Source organism: Perna viridis, chromosome 5 (assembly GCF_037379345.1).
Source record: "Perna viridis isolate PV_CMFRI_1.1 ecotype Kerala chromosome 5, ASM3737934v1, whole genome shotgun sequence".
NCBI classification, from domain to species: domain Eukaryota; kingdom Metazoa; phylum Mollusca; class Bivalvia; order Mytilida; family Mytilidae; genus Perna; species Perna viridis.
Genome location: NC_142449.1, coordinates 17,029,083 through 17,043,930, shown reverse-complemented (window position 1 = coordinate 17,043,930; position 14,848 = coordinate 17,029,083).

The following is a 14,848-nucleotide window of genomic DNA, read 5'->3' as shown; positions in this document are numbered from 1 at the left end:
CCTTCTATACTAGTCAGGCTGGATATTTGATAGTGAGAGCAAGCCCCTGAGATTATATTATAAGATTTTATTGTTTTGTTAATGTACGTGTCTCTGGACTAGGTACCCAGAAACTAAGCGCTTTCCATAGGTGTCTATAGAATAATTTGTAGCATTTGAGCTATAAAGCTTATCAACTGAGAAATATAGCTGGTTGAGAGGAACATATTTCTTAAGATATGATTTATGTCAATAATTGTGGCTTAAGTTTGAGTGATTCAACAGACAGTCTCGACCTGGAGGTCGATAAATTGAATTGAATCTAGGTGTTCCATATGTAAACCTGAATATTACGCAAAATGGCACACTGCTACGATGTAATATGAATTTTGGTGTATGTGTGTTTTTAAAATGGCCTTTGAAATCAAGTAGTTCAATATATATATAAATCCTTGTCGTAAACAAGTGGCGAATTTAAAAATAAAACAGAGTTCAATATTATCCATTTACAACAATAAGCTTATGTTAAGATACGTTTGAATTCGAATACCGTACTTTCCTTTTATCCCACATTTTTACAATATAACGATTATTTGAGGCGTAAAAACTCAAACGATCGATGTAAATTGATTCGGTACATGAGTACTTTGATTTAAGTTATGCAAATGCATAAAACAAATTAATAGCAGTGAATGTACTCCTGGTTGAACTGTCTAACAAATCTATGTATATTGCTAACAAATTCTGTTTTTGCATAATTATTTATCTACTTCTCTGTACTAAAATATAATTGGATGTATCAAAATAAAGCGTCTTAGTTAATAACAAGAGTGCCCTGAATATTTTGTTTAAATGTGATATACAAGGTATTGTCTACTTCGTTTTTAAAACTTACCACTTACATATAAAACAAACCACTGAATTTGATATATATTGTTTTCGATTAACACTTCATGATACACGGTAATCACATAAGTTCTGTCAGAAATTGTAGCTGCAATTGTTTTATAAAAGTTCCAAATCAGGCGAAAAGTATCCATACCATTAGTTTGGTTAATTTACAGAAAGATTACAACAATACCACTGTGTATTACATAATAGTCTATATGCTGTCAATTTATTATGGATTCTAAAATATCTGGTAAGTTCCGGACAGAAGTATATATCCAAGAACAGTCCACTCCTTGAGTCGTTTAGGTTTCCCGCACGCATTATACCTAAACGCACGCTAAACGCTCACCAAACGCACGATAAACGCACGAAATACGAACGATGAAAAATAATAATATTAACATATAATGACGAATGAAAAAATAGAAAATGGAATTAACGAAAATATATAAATTAATAATAGAAAAAATATATATAAAAATAACAGCTGAATCAAGGAAAAAATCAAAGTACAAAAATAAACGAACGCTCGTATCGTGCGTTTAAATGAACGTTCCCAGTATGCGTTTAAACGAACGCTTCTATCGTGCGTTCATCGTGCGTTCAAAACGATGTGTAAACGCGCGATAAACGATACACGAACGCTAAAATGGGAAACGTGAACGTATCAAGGAGTGTATAGGCATGAATTAATACTAATGTGAATGAATATTCTTTATTTACCTTTAACAAACTAGTTTCAGGAACGGTTGTTATTTCTCTGAATTTAAACAAGCATATATTTTCTTTTCCTTTCAAATTCTCTCATAACTTAACCGTTTGTTACAAAGTAACTGCTTTTTCTCAGTTTTAAATTATTGTTTGTTGTAACTTTTTCGCACTATGTGACATGTTCATATATTTTTTCAGGTACCTACAGCTTGCATTTTTATATTGATGTGAAGAAAACACATATCAATTGCAACATGTGATGTTTTTTTCCTGATAGGGGAAAATCTAACAACATGCACATTGTAACTAAACAATGTTATATACCAATATCATATGGCTTATTATTATAACTATCATTATTTTGTTTTAAACAGCAAAAAGACAATGTAATTATCATTTAAGTAATGCAAAAAAATATATAAAACTAGAAGTCCCCGCATCATTTGTAAGTAGTGAATTTTGTTAGTAAATCAATGATGTCTGTAAGACACCAATGATGCCCCCGCTCGCTAGATTTGCCAAATTAAGAACATGTTCATTTTTGTATGACGACATGGTTTGCAGATTCAGAAAGGTTATGTATTCTTGGTTGATGCAGTGAATATTTGGTATGTTAGCCTCAGCACTGCAAAATTACTTTCGATGAGAAAACGAGGACTGATGGACATACTGACGGACACATAAAAATGTTAATACCCCAATAATAAATCCCTAACTTTGTTGCACTGGGTTTATTTCCGTAATATTCCAAAGTCCAACTATCACCCAGTTCCATAATATTTCATGAAAATCAAGATCCTATGACCTTGCACACCATCATTATGTGTAGAAACATCCTGCAAAAAATATTTTAATTTCAAAAACTACAGGATGATATAGCAGGACAAGCCATAGAGCCTTATGTCTGTCTAACTATCACCAATTTCCGTAATATTTCACGAAAAACAAAATCCTTTGACCCTGCACACCTTTATCATGTGTAGAAGTATCCTGTAAAATATGTTAGATGTAGTTAAAAAAACTGTACGAGGAGATAGCAGGACAAGCCAGGATCCATATATTTCTGAGTAAAATGATGAAGTGTAACTATCACCCAGTTTCGTAATATTTCTCGAAAGTCAAAAACCTTTGGACCTGCACACTTCCATCCTGTGTAAAATATCCTGTTAAATATTTTAGATGTAGTTCAAAAACTGTACGAGGAGATAGCAGGACAAGACAGGATCCATATATTTCTGAATAAAATGATAAAGTGTAACTATCACCCAGTTTCGTAATATTTCTCGAAAATCAAACACCTTTGGACCTGCACACTTCCATCCTGTGTAAAATATCCTGTTAAATATTTTAGATGTAGTTCAAAAACTGTACGAGGAGATAGCCGGACAAGCCAGGATCCAAATTTTTCTGAGTGAAATGACTAAGTGTAACTATCACCAATTTCCGTAATATTTCATGAAAATCAAAATCATTTGGCCCTGCACACCTTCATCATGTGCAGAAGTATCCTGTAAAATATTTTAGATGTAGTTCAAAAACTGTACGAGGAGATAGCCGAACAAACCATGATCATGTGTAATCCGGACGGACGGACAGACGAACGGACAGGGGTAAATTAATGTGCCCTCCACTGTTTGTCGCGGGGGCATAAAAACATATGATCAGATTTAAGAAATTAATCAAGTACATAATAACTATGAGTAATGATACTGTTGCCAGTAGCTAAGGATTTCATATCCGTCACGAAAACAATGGCATGGAATAAAACCTGTCTTTTAAAGCGTAGAAGTGAATATACATGTATTGTACTCCAGAAGTCAGCTACGTAACCTACACTGGTACCTCCCGTAAGCTACACTTTTATGTCCCGTAATTTACACTGGTACGTCCCGGCGATGCTTAATATAGAGACTCAGTCTAGAAGTCAGTTACGTAACCTACACTGGTACGTCCCGCCGATGCTTAATATAGAGACTCAGTCTAGAAATCAGTGACGTAAACTACATTAGTACGTCCAAATACCTGCACTGATACGTCCCGTAACCTACACTGGTACGTCCCCTAATCTACAATGCAAACTTTGGAGCATTGGCCTCTTCCATGCCGGCACTTCAGTTGCCATTCCAGAGGAACGTCAACAGTACGGAACTGGAACTGCTTTGGAGTTTGTCTACACTGGTACGTCCCGTAATCTGCTCTGGTACGTTCCCAATCGGAATACTTCAGCCTTTCTAGTTACACAAAAGAAAAATCTGGGAGGCATTAGGTGGATGGATCTGTCCAGAATTTGGCCAAACCTGTTCTGAAATTATAGTTAAACTGGTTGAATTTTTTTATCATTACTTTTTTCTTAACTCCTCGCTTCGCGCTTTAAGTCAGAGTTGTTGTTCTTTATTTCTAGTGATATCCAACTAAATTTTTTAGCGCCACCTGATGGATAGAACTACTTTGATTCGCGTATGACTACAATTCCGGCAATTTTTTTCAAGAAGAAATTCTCCTTTCTGCATCTGAGGTTATTTTTAGTATAGCGGAAATAGTCGAGTAGTTCCGATTGGTACGTCCCGTAACCTACAGTGGTACGTCCCGGAGATGATTAAAATAGAGACTCAGTATGTAGGTAATAGATCATTGAACGTGAAATTGGTGATTTAAAATGAATGTTCGTCTATGTTTTTATTTAGGTTAGACATTGATGAACAGCAAGATAGATTTTTAATAAATACGGTGTGTAGTGAAATAGTAACATCTCATTTTCATATTGGATTGTTTTATTACAAGCAAGGGATATGCCAAATGTGGAATGAAATATTATTACTGTTCATAACTACTTCACAAAGTCAAGATAACATTCATGATAGCTCATTAAGTGATTTTCATGACTACAGTATTTCTTATAAGGTTACTCCAAGTTGACACCAGATATCAGAATGCCCTTAGACCACTACTAAGTTTATTCATTAATTAATATTATACCGGTACTCGCCAATACTGTTTACAATGCTTTGCTATGACCAAAATCACATAAAACTAATTATTATTGTATTTTAGACATTTACCACACGTCTTCTGTGTAATCGGACAGAAATCTAAAGATATTCATTACCCGCTCTCCTGGTTTTTCTATGACACCTCCAATGCCTTGGATTTGATTAATTTACATGGTGACACTAGCATTAATTTGATTTTCCCTGTATAGAGCTGGAGACAGCTCGAATTCATAAACATTCAGCGTTTGTAGGCTAACGTCGTGGCGGCTTCCAAACCAATAAATTGTCGGAGTGCAGGCATACAAGAAATCTTTGTGTTTTACGCAGAAGAATATTTTGTCACATTCTGGAAATTTATCTTTTTATTTTAAAAGAAAATGTGCGGAGTTATATCGTAAATTTGACTAGACAGATGTATCGAGCAAATAAGTTTGTCTACCTTATATTATAATATCTTCGCTTTACAGTTTATAGCGCAGCAAATAAATATAATATTTATATTACTGTAAGAACATGTCTTTTTTAAATCCATTAGATGAGGGTTTTGAAGACCAGAGCTACCAGCGATTTTAGAAGTTTTTTAAGAAGCTCAAATTGTTAGAAAAAATATAAATCTTTGATGCTGCATGACCGCATGACCACATGACCAGAATTAAGGATTCTTTTTTTCATGAACATGTACTGATTTGTACCCATTTCGGGTGGGGATAACTGTGTTCTTTTTTATTATTATTATTATTTCATGATCTTTGATATCGCAAGTACTAAATTTATGAAGTGTTTTTTTTTTCTGTTCTTTTAATATCAAAAAATTATGTCACACATGGTTTATCGTAGAAAAAAATCAACAGTAATATTCCTACAAAAACCATGCCTGTCAAAATTCATGACTTAATCATAAAGTATTAAAAATGTTGCATTAAAAGGTATTATTTTCAATTACTTTGCATAGTTTATAATAAATAGAGGTTAATAACACAATTACCGAACTGATAATATCTAGGCGGAAGTAAAAAGAAACCAAGATACTAGAGGAAATCAAAAGAATGTAATCCAAGGACAAAGACCAGACTGGGAAAACAGACACACACAGACACACAAAACAAAGAACATAAAATAAAATAATATGTACAAAGCAAAAGACAAAAAAATATTAAATGAGCAACTCGGACTCCATTAAAAACTGGGAGCATGGACCAGGTGCAACGGTAGGATAAGCGTCCTCTGCTTTTCTAGAGACACCCGCCGAGCTACACATAAAAAGTCAAGTCCGAGGTAGACGAAAGAGGAACGAAAAACTATGACATGTTGAACAAATCGGTTCTTATGGTACAGATGTATACAACGTAACGACCCACGAGTCCGTGATGACGACCATAGAACTTCTGTAGTATTGACTTAAATCGTGTAGCAACATAACCCTGTCAATTCCGCATAACAAATGGCAATATAAGGGTAAAAACTGGAAAATAAGAAATCATCAGAATGGTCCTGGGTTGGTATAGGCATTTTGAGGTGGGTTAAGGTATCGAATATTTCTAGTAGATAAGTCTTCCTAGTTTCTCTGGAAGATGAAATTAAATGTACATAAATTAGAATTTAATTTTAAACTAAACATATCTCACTGAACTTGACTTAGAGGTAATTGCGCCTTTATAAAGGCAATTTGTATATGAATTAATGAATTCAAGTGGAATTTCCCTGTTTTGCTAACTATCAAAAATCTAGTACAGTATAGCATTTATATGAAGAACATTTACTGGCATTCTTTTATATTTCAAAGAAAATTAGGGAATCACCGAACTTTTTTCTTGTAATATTAAAAAAATCAGATTTCCTATTACATTTCTGTAGAGCATTTTCTTGCCAATTACACTCCTTGAGACGTTCCCGTTTCCCATTTTAGCGTTCGTGCATCGTTTATCGTGCGTATACACATCGTTTTGCGTTCGTTTAAACGCACGTTTAAACCTTAGTTTTATGGCTTGTTCCCATTTCGCCTTAGCTGTCAAATTCGGTACAATAAAATTATCCCCATTTCGCCTTAGTAAAATTTGGAGTGAACTAAGGCGACATGGGAACTTGTGTAAACATGTGATTTTTAGTGCAAGTTGTGTTTTTATAGCATTTAAACCTAATATACACATGTATATGTAAATCTTTGTATTACTTGTTGATATTTTTTTGTCAATTTATTTATTTATATTTTGTGATGTGTTTAAGTGGTTTTTGTCTTAATATTTTTTTTATGAATGGCCTTTTCATTTTCTGTTTTAAATCACCTTTTTATGGATACTATTAAAGAACAAAATTCAAAATAAATATGATATGACTGACAACTATGATAGCAATTTAACTCAGAGAAGCACATCCAAATATTTATAAGCATAAAACAATGAAGAGGCAAATTAAAATGTTCATATGAAACGTACAACAAAGAATGAGCAAAACCGTAATAAAAGCATGATTCCTGCAGAACAAAATTAAAAACAAAAACAGCAGAAGACAGTATCAGGCTGAGGTCAGCGGGCACAATTGTGAAGGTTCATAGAACATATGTAACAATCAGTGAGGCTTCGAGATGGTGGGGCTGCATCTCCAAAGTCCAAGTCTTTTAAATCTCCGAAGTGATTTTGTCTTTATGTATAAGTTAATTCTCAATTATATGTGTACATGTTTAATCAGTACTTCGATAGTAACTATTCAATCATATACATATACAGTCATTAGATTTGTTTAAAAAAAAAATCATATCTCATTTTCGAACTAATTTTTTTAATAGTCCCTAAATTGTTTGTGTAAAATATGAAACAAATTATATATATATATATATTATCAGTATTTTTTAAATGAATTTTTATTAAGACCAATCATAACTTGAAAAAGTATTCAGATATTTTAAATTAGTGGCTTAAAAAAGAAAAAAAAAGCCTATAAAAATTGATTTTATAATTATTTTGCCTTAATCATTCTAACGACACCACATTTGTTTAGTGTTTTGTTTTTACAACATAAAAATATAAAAATTCCCATTTCGCCTTAGTACTTTTTTTATCTCTTTTTAACTGTTATTCATAGCTAAGGCGAAATGGGAACACACCAGTTTTATAGCGCGCTAATTACCAGGCGCGTAGCTGAGGCCAAATTGAAGTGTAGGCAAAATTACGGCAGGGGGTCTGGGGGTCCAGGGCGGAGCCAGCGGAGATGGCGTTTTAGAGCATCATTTATGCCTCTCCTGGATGTATTTTTAGATACCTAGAAATAATAGTACTATCAAATTCAAATTCACTCAACACATTTATGTTTTGGTGGATCTTTAAGAACTAGCCATGAACTGTGATTCGTAACAGCAGAGAGACAGAACGGCTATGAAAGGAACACAATCAGAACTACATAACAACAACATGTCTGTCTAGAGCATTACCAAATCGATTAAAAACATTGTTGATTCAAAAATTCAAAGCATTGATCATATCTAAAAGTCAGATGTTCCGATCAACTTGCTTATTGCATAAAGATACATTGTACGTATCGAATCATACTAAACTGGCTTTTGGTGATTAATCTATTAACTTTGCAAATCAATAAATAAATTTAAAAAAAAAAATTGACAACAAATTATGTATCACCGAGTTATCTTAAGAAACACAAAAAAATGTGAAAAGCTAAAGATAAAATCAATTTGATTCGAGTAACAAGAATAATTGGTATCATTTGATGGGTAAGCATAGGTGAGCTTATAAGTTTCTTTGTGACGAGTGTTACGATTTCACAGTTGAAAAGTTCACGGTACTGTAAAAGTATTTAATTCGTTGGAAATCAATGTTCGTGGTTCATCGACATTTCGTTCGTTTTTTTTTTTAAATTTGTTTACTTCATTTGATCACCAACAGAAGTTTTATATTTCGCTCGGAAATTAATTCTAGGGTTGAACAAAATACAAAAAGAAACACGATAGTTGGTACCAAAGGTATATGTTCTTCCATTGTAAACATTCTAATTTTAGATGTATATTTAAATGTACGCACAATCGATTTACATGTATCAGCAGCTAGGAATCAGGGGATTAAGCATTTGAGAATACTTTCAATCAAGGCGAAGTAACTCCAGCAGATTTATTCGACTTTTTCTATACAACTAAAAACCGCCTTGGTGGTCGCAGGATACCATGCCACTCCTACAATGTAAGAGGTTGGAATTCCGTTCCGCCGTTCATTGAAATCGGCAGAATTATAGTAAACTATTTTTTCAAACGTTTTATACAGTTTTTCTATCATTACACGGGAGAAGGTGACTAAAGAAAAACAATGACCTATCTGATGAGAAAATCCAGCAGTCCTGGAAATCCTTTGTAAAACAGTTAAAATGAACTTCATATTTGGTTTTTAGCTTTTTGAGTGTGTAATTCGCACGAGGATATTTCTGTCGCTCAACGGTGACCAGAGATCCCCCTTAAATAGTGCCGGATGATTGCGTACTAGTTTACACATATTGAAGGTTTTCTTATATCTACTTTCACTTTATAAAAACGTGGGATTGTTGCATAGAAAATAAAAGGTTTTTTTTGCCGAAAAATTATCACTAAATAATTACTTACACGCATGCACACTAACACACATATATAAATAAAGGATTTACAATACTTGACTGCTGTAATGTAAAATATTACATTGAAACCCCAATTCATAGATATAATTATTATGTGAATCTTTAAAAAAAATCAGAAACTTCGTTTAATTCTTAAGAGCTTCTTAGTAGATGATATAGATATAAACAGCTTATAAAAGACAGTGTTTATTCTATCTGAAGGAACATATACATATAGAATAGATATAACATTGGGTTACCCATTGTAGGAGAAAACATAGAGATATAATATTGGGTTACCAATGGTCCTCCATAGGAACAAACATACAGATATAACATTGGGTTACCCATGGCCATATATATAGGAACATACAAATAGATATGATATTGGTTACCAATGGTCCCCAATAGGAACATACATAAAATATAACATTGGGTTACCCATGGTCCCCTATACATATAGATATAACACTGGGTTACCCATGGTCCTCTGTAGGAACATACATATAGATATAACACAAGGTTACCCATGGTCCCAATAGGAACATACATAAGATATAACATTGGGTTTCCCATGGTCCCCTATACATATAGATATAACACTGGGTTACCCATGGTCCCCAATATGAACATACATAAGATATAACATTGGGTTACCCATGGTCCCCTATACATATAGATATAACACTGGGTTACCCATGGTCCTCTGTAGGAACATACATATAGATATAACACTAGGTTACCCATGGTCCCAATAGGAACATACATAAGATATAACATTGGGTTACCCATGGTCCTCCATAGGAACATACATATAGATATAACATACGGTTATTCAGGATTCCCAATTTGAACTTTTTGGAAGTTTTTGGACAATGCGAACCATATCCCAGTGTCTATGTTTCAGACATCTTTACTTGAAAGACCGGGGAAGAACTAAATGATCAGGTATTGCCTTTTTTGATAACCAGAAAGAATGAAAAAATGTGCTCCATTTTGATTGATAATTTTTTTTCTAATTCACTGTTTATTTACTCTTAGTGAAGCTATGCTATACATGCACTATAATTTTAAAATGATAGAGTAAACTTCTATGACAATTACCAAAATTTATTTCAGATGTATGTACGTGTATTATTCCTGATACATTTAATTATTGAGAAGAAGGTATTGGATTCATGCTAATGATATGCAAAGAAGTCATGAGAATATACTCTATGTAAACGGAAAGTTATTATAATCAAGATCCTTAAATAAAAACACATTCTTATGTCTTTACGTGTCGTGTTGTCTAGACACGGGTTGGATTGTTATTGGCTGTATTAGTCTGAATAACAATTTTTTGGAGGAATGGGTTTGTCTTGTAGCGTATGGGGTCAAAATTGTGTTTTTATATTTTGTGTGTTTCTGCCATATTTCTATATTTCGTTATTCATTGTTTTAATCGTATCCAGATAATCAATACCTATGCCTTTTTATTGACAAGAAGGTGTGACTAAGTTAAGCAGGTAGGTTTTTAACATCTTTATTTACTAATATGAATGATGGGGATGTACCCCGACCCTTGATTTTATGGTACTCTAAAAAACGACAGCGTCTCCAGCCTAAAATTTTTAAACTTTACACAGTAAATCCGGCGTATAGGTTAAATTTAGGATTCTTGCGCCTGCAGAAGTATTGCTTACGCTCTAAAAACGAGCTGCATACAAAAGGGGGAGGGGTTACACACACCATGACATTTTCCAACACTGGAATCATGGACGCAGACTGATATTGTCCGAGCGCAAGTATGGACGCAGACTGGTATTGCCCAAAGAGCAAATTTGAACATACATGCGTTTTGTGTTGAATTAAGAGTAACCAATGGAACCAAAATTCTAGCGGAAATCAAAGGGATGTAATCCAGGGACAAAGACCAGACATGGAAAAAATGAACATAAAGTAACTAAAATGATGCAGAAGTAAATGAGAAACTCGACCTCCACTTAAAACTGGGAGTATGGCCAAGGTGCACCGGTAGGTTGAATGTGTTTTTTTTTCGCATCGTCCAGAAAAGACGGAATTGGACATGCTCCATTTTCAATTCCCTAAAAAGCCTGTGAATTACTCTTCCTTAGGACCAAATTAGTAGTGTATGATTTGCTAAGAATTTACATCTATAATGTCTTTGTTTTTATATTTGTTCTAGTTAAACAGTTCTCTAACAAAGGAGAATAAAACTGCATAGTGGAAATTTTTCCCACATACAGTCATGTACTCAACGAAAAACATTTGAAATTCTTATGATTGAGACAAAAATACAATACCGGCATATAAAGGACTTTAAGGCTAAATCCATCGGTACTGGTTCACAATTAACACTTCAAAATCAATATTTCAACTAAATCTTGTATCAAACAATTTAATCTGATTCTAAATAGTCACATACATTTGTAGCCTGAAAAATATATATAGAAAATTGATGTAAGAGGTTGGGATACCCCAAGCCAAGTCAGAAAAAAGCTTGCAAGACAATCTCTAGCACTACTGGAGTAAATAAATAGACCATCCGTTTAGGCCTAAAACTGTTTCCGGTCATCCTAATGACCCTCCTTCAGACCCCCTACTCAAAGGTTTTTATTTGAGATTTTGAAGAATAAAAATTTTGCCGTCGATTGTATTTCAGAAAAAAAAAGATAATTGAAAACACACATGCCATGAGTGTGCTCTTGGTCATGGAAAATCCCTTTTTGGAATTCGGCACTTGAGATATTTTTTTGTATTTACCACCTCTGTCAAAACAATACTCATGCGCCGAATTCCAAAAGGGATTAGGCTGTGGACTAAGTCTATTACGTGTTTAGTCTTTCCAGATTTGGTTTTCATTGTACCTTTATGACTTATTTCATATAAAAAATATCAAATGAAAATAAAAATCCCTACCTACCGACCCTACACAATTTTAGAATAGTGCTCGAAAACATAACATTATTTTTTTTGGCTTTGGAAATATTTCATCAATTGACTGGGATGCACCAATGTCTGTCTTACATGCACTTGAAAGTGTTAATTTTATCCCAAAAAGTATTTTGCTGGGTCAAAGATTCAGCAAATGCTGCTGTAGCTTATACAGCGTACATATTACGAATTGAGTTGTCTATATTCTGTTTAGAAATGCTTTGAGCAATATTTAAGGTGGTCTTTTGCCTAAACAGTTATGTTCTGACAAATATTGGTAGGGGTAAGACTTTAGTAAAGTGGTCCAAAAAGGTATTTGCTGCAAAATCAAACTGAAAAATCTGATCGAAAAAATGAAAGTGTCCTTAAGTGTACTAATTACATCTAGATAAACACTTTGAATCAAATGATGTAATTTTAAACAAACATATCATAAATAATGAAATATTAAAAGGAGTAACTCCCTTATACACAAAACTCTGTGCTTAGATCATTTTCGCTCTACTGGTTAGGTGAGGTCCTTTCGGCTCTTTGTTCTCCATCAGTTCTTGACATATTTGATCGTTCGGAAAATGCATCTCACAATCATCTAGATACTTTCGAAACCATCTAGATACTTCTCACAAGCATCTAGATGCTCACCACAACTATTACGATACTTCTCAGAAGCATCTAGATGCTTCTCACGACTATCTAGATTCTTCTCACAACTATTTAAATATTTCTCACAACTACCTAGGTACTTCTCACATGTATCTAGATGCTAGATACTTCGCACAAGCATCTGGATGCTTCTCACAAGTATCTAGGTGCTTCTCACAACCATCTAGGTATTTTTCAAGGCTTCAAGATGCTTCTCAAAACTATCCAGAAACTTTTCACGAGCTCCTGGATACTTCTCACAAGTATCTAGACGCTTGCCTTATCCACATGTATCAAAGTACTTCATACAACTATCTAGACACTGCTAGAAATTTAATCAAATTACGCAAAACGGATAAAAAATTGGAATAATATTGACGTCTCTACCAATATAATTCACTATTTCCTTATTCTGAAAAATAAGCTGATGTAACTTGACTATGATGTCGTTAATCTAACATGCCATGATCGCTATTACGAACTTATTGATAAATACAAGATCATATAGCATTATCATATCTGCTTTGAGGACATACTTATTTGTTTCCTGTGCCATAGTTTTCCACTTTGGATCACTAACGGACCTGATATACGAGCGACTCAGCGAATTATGCAAAATAGCAACCCAGTAACACCAACCCCGAGATTCACAACTGTCTCCAAGACCGTCATTATCTGTAGAAGATCGTAGTGGAATCGTGGTAAAACAATGATTTTAGAGAGCTACATGTACGCTGAGGCCAACAAAATACGATCGCAAACCTGTAATTTGGGGCCAAGTCGGATACTCTGTAATATTTTACGCATATTGAAAATGGCGGGCTTCTTAGGCACCGGTAACCCAGTGTTATATCTATATGTAAGTTCCTATAGAGGACCATGGGTAACCCAATGTTATATCTATATGTATGTTCCTATAGGAGACCATGGGTAACCCAATGTTATATCTATATGTATGTTCCTACAGAGGACCATGGGTAACCCAATGTTATATCTATATGTAATTTCCTACAGGGGACCATGGGTAACCCAATGTAATATCTATATGTATGTTCCTACAGAGGACCATGGGTAACCCAGTGTTATATCTATATGTATGTTCCTATAGGGTACCATGGGTAACCCAGTGTTATATCTACATGGATGTTTCTATAGGAGACCATGGATATTCCAGTATTATATCCATATGTATGTTCCTATAGAGGACCATGGGTAACCCAGTGTTATATCTATATATGTTTGTTCATATAGGGTACCAAAGGTCACCCAATGTTATATTTGTATATGTATGTTCCTATAGGGGACCATGGGTAACCCAACGTTATATTAATATGTATGTTCCTATAAGGGACTATTGGCAACCCATTGTTACCTCTATATGTATGTTTCTATAGGGGACCATTGATAACCCAACGTTATATCTATATGTATTTTCAAATGGATCATTGGTAAATAAATGTAAAATCTATTTGTATACTTTTATAGTCAATTAAGAAAGTTAAGAAAAATTGAAAATTAACCATGTATGTTATAAAAGTCAAATAAAATTCAACTGTGGAGCTGCACTTAACAGGCTAATCTTGCGGAATCAACCAACAAATGATATCATAATCATTCAGTAATATATTTAACGTTGAGCTACAAGCACAGCTTCTATTTATCTGTAAAAACTATATTGTTTTTCCTTTTTTATAATCTGCATATTTTGTTGTTATTGCTATTATTGTATATAGTGTACATTGTTATGTTTATCTATTCCATATTTTCATTTTCATTTGTACCGAACTATATTAAAAGAGGTCGTGATTAGGCGGGGGACCTCTGGTCACCGTTAAGCAACAGAAATATCCTCCTGCGTGTAATTGCGGTTGATAAAATTACGGATTTTAAAATTTGCGAAACGAACATATCAAATTAACCAACGAATTGCCTTTAACAACTTTAAGTTCGTTTTGTCAAAAATGTATTGTATTCCATAAAGTTAGTGACCTAATTCAAAATTGCTGGTCATTTTGACAACTGCTTCATTACAAATGTTTTCTAGTTATTTAACAAATATTTAGGATTTTTATCGTTCGTTTTCGGGTAGGTTAAACTTCTTTTATGGAAAT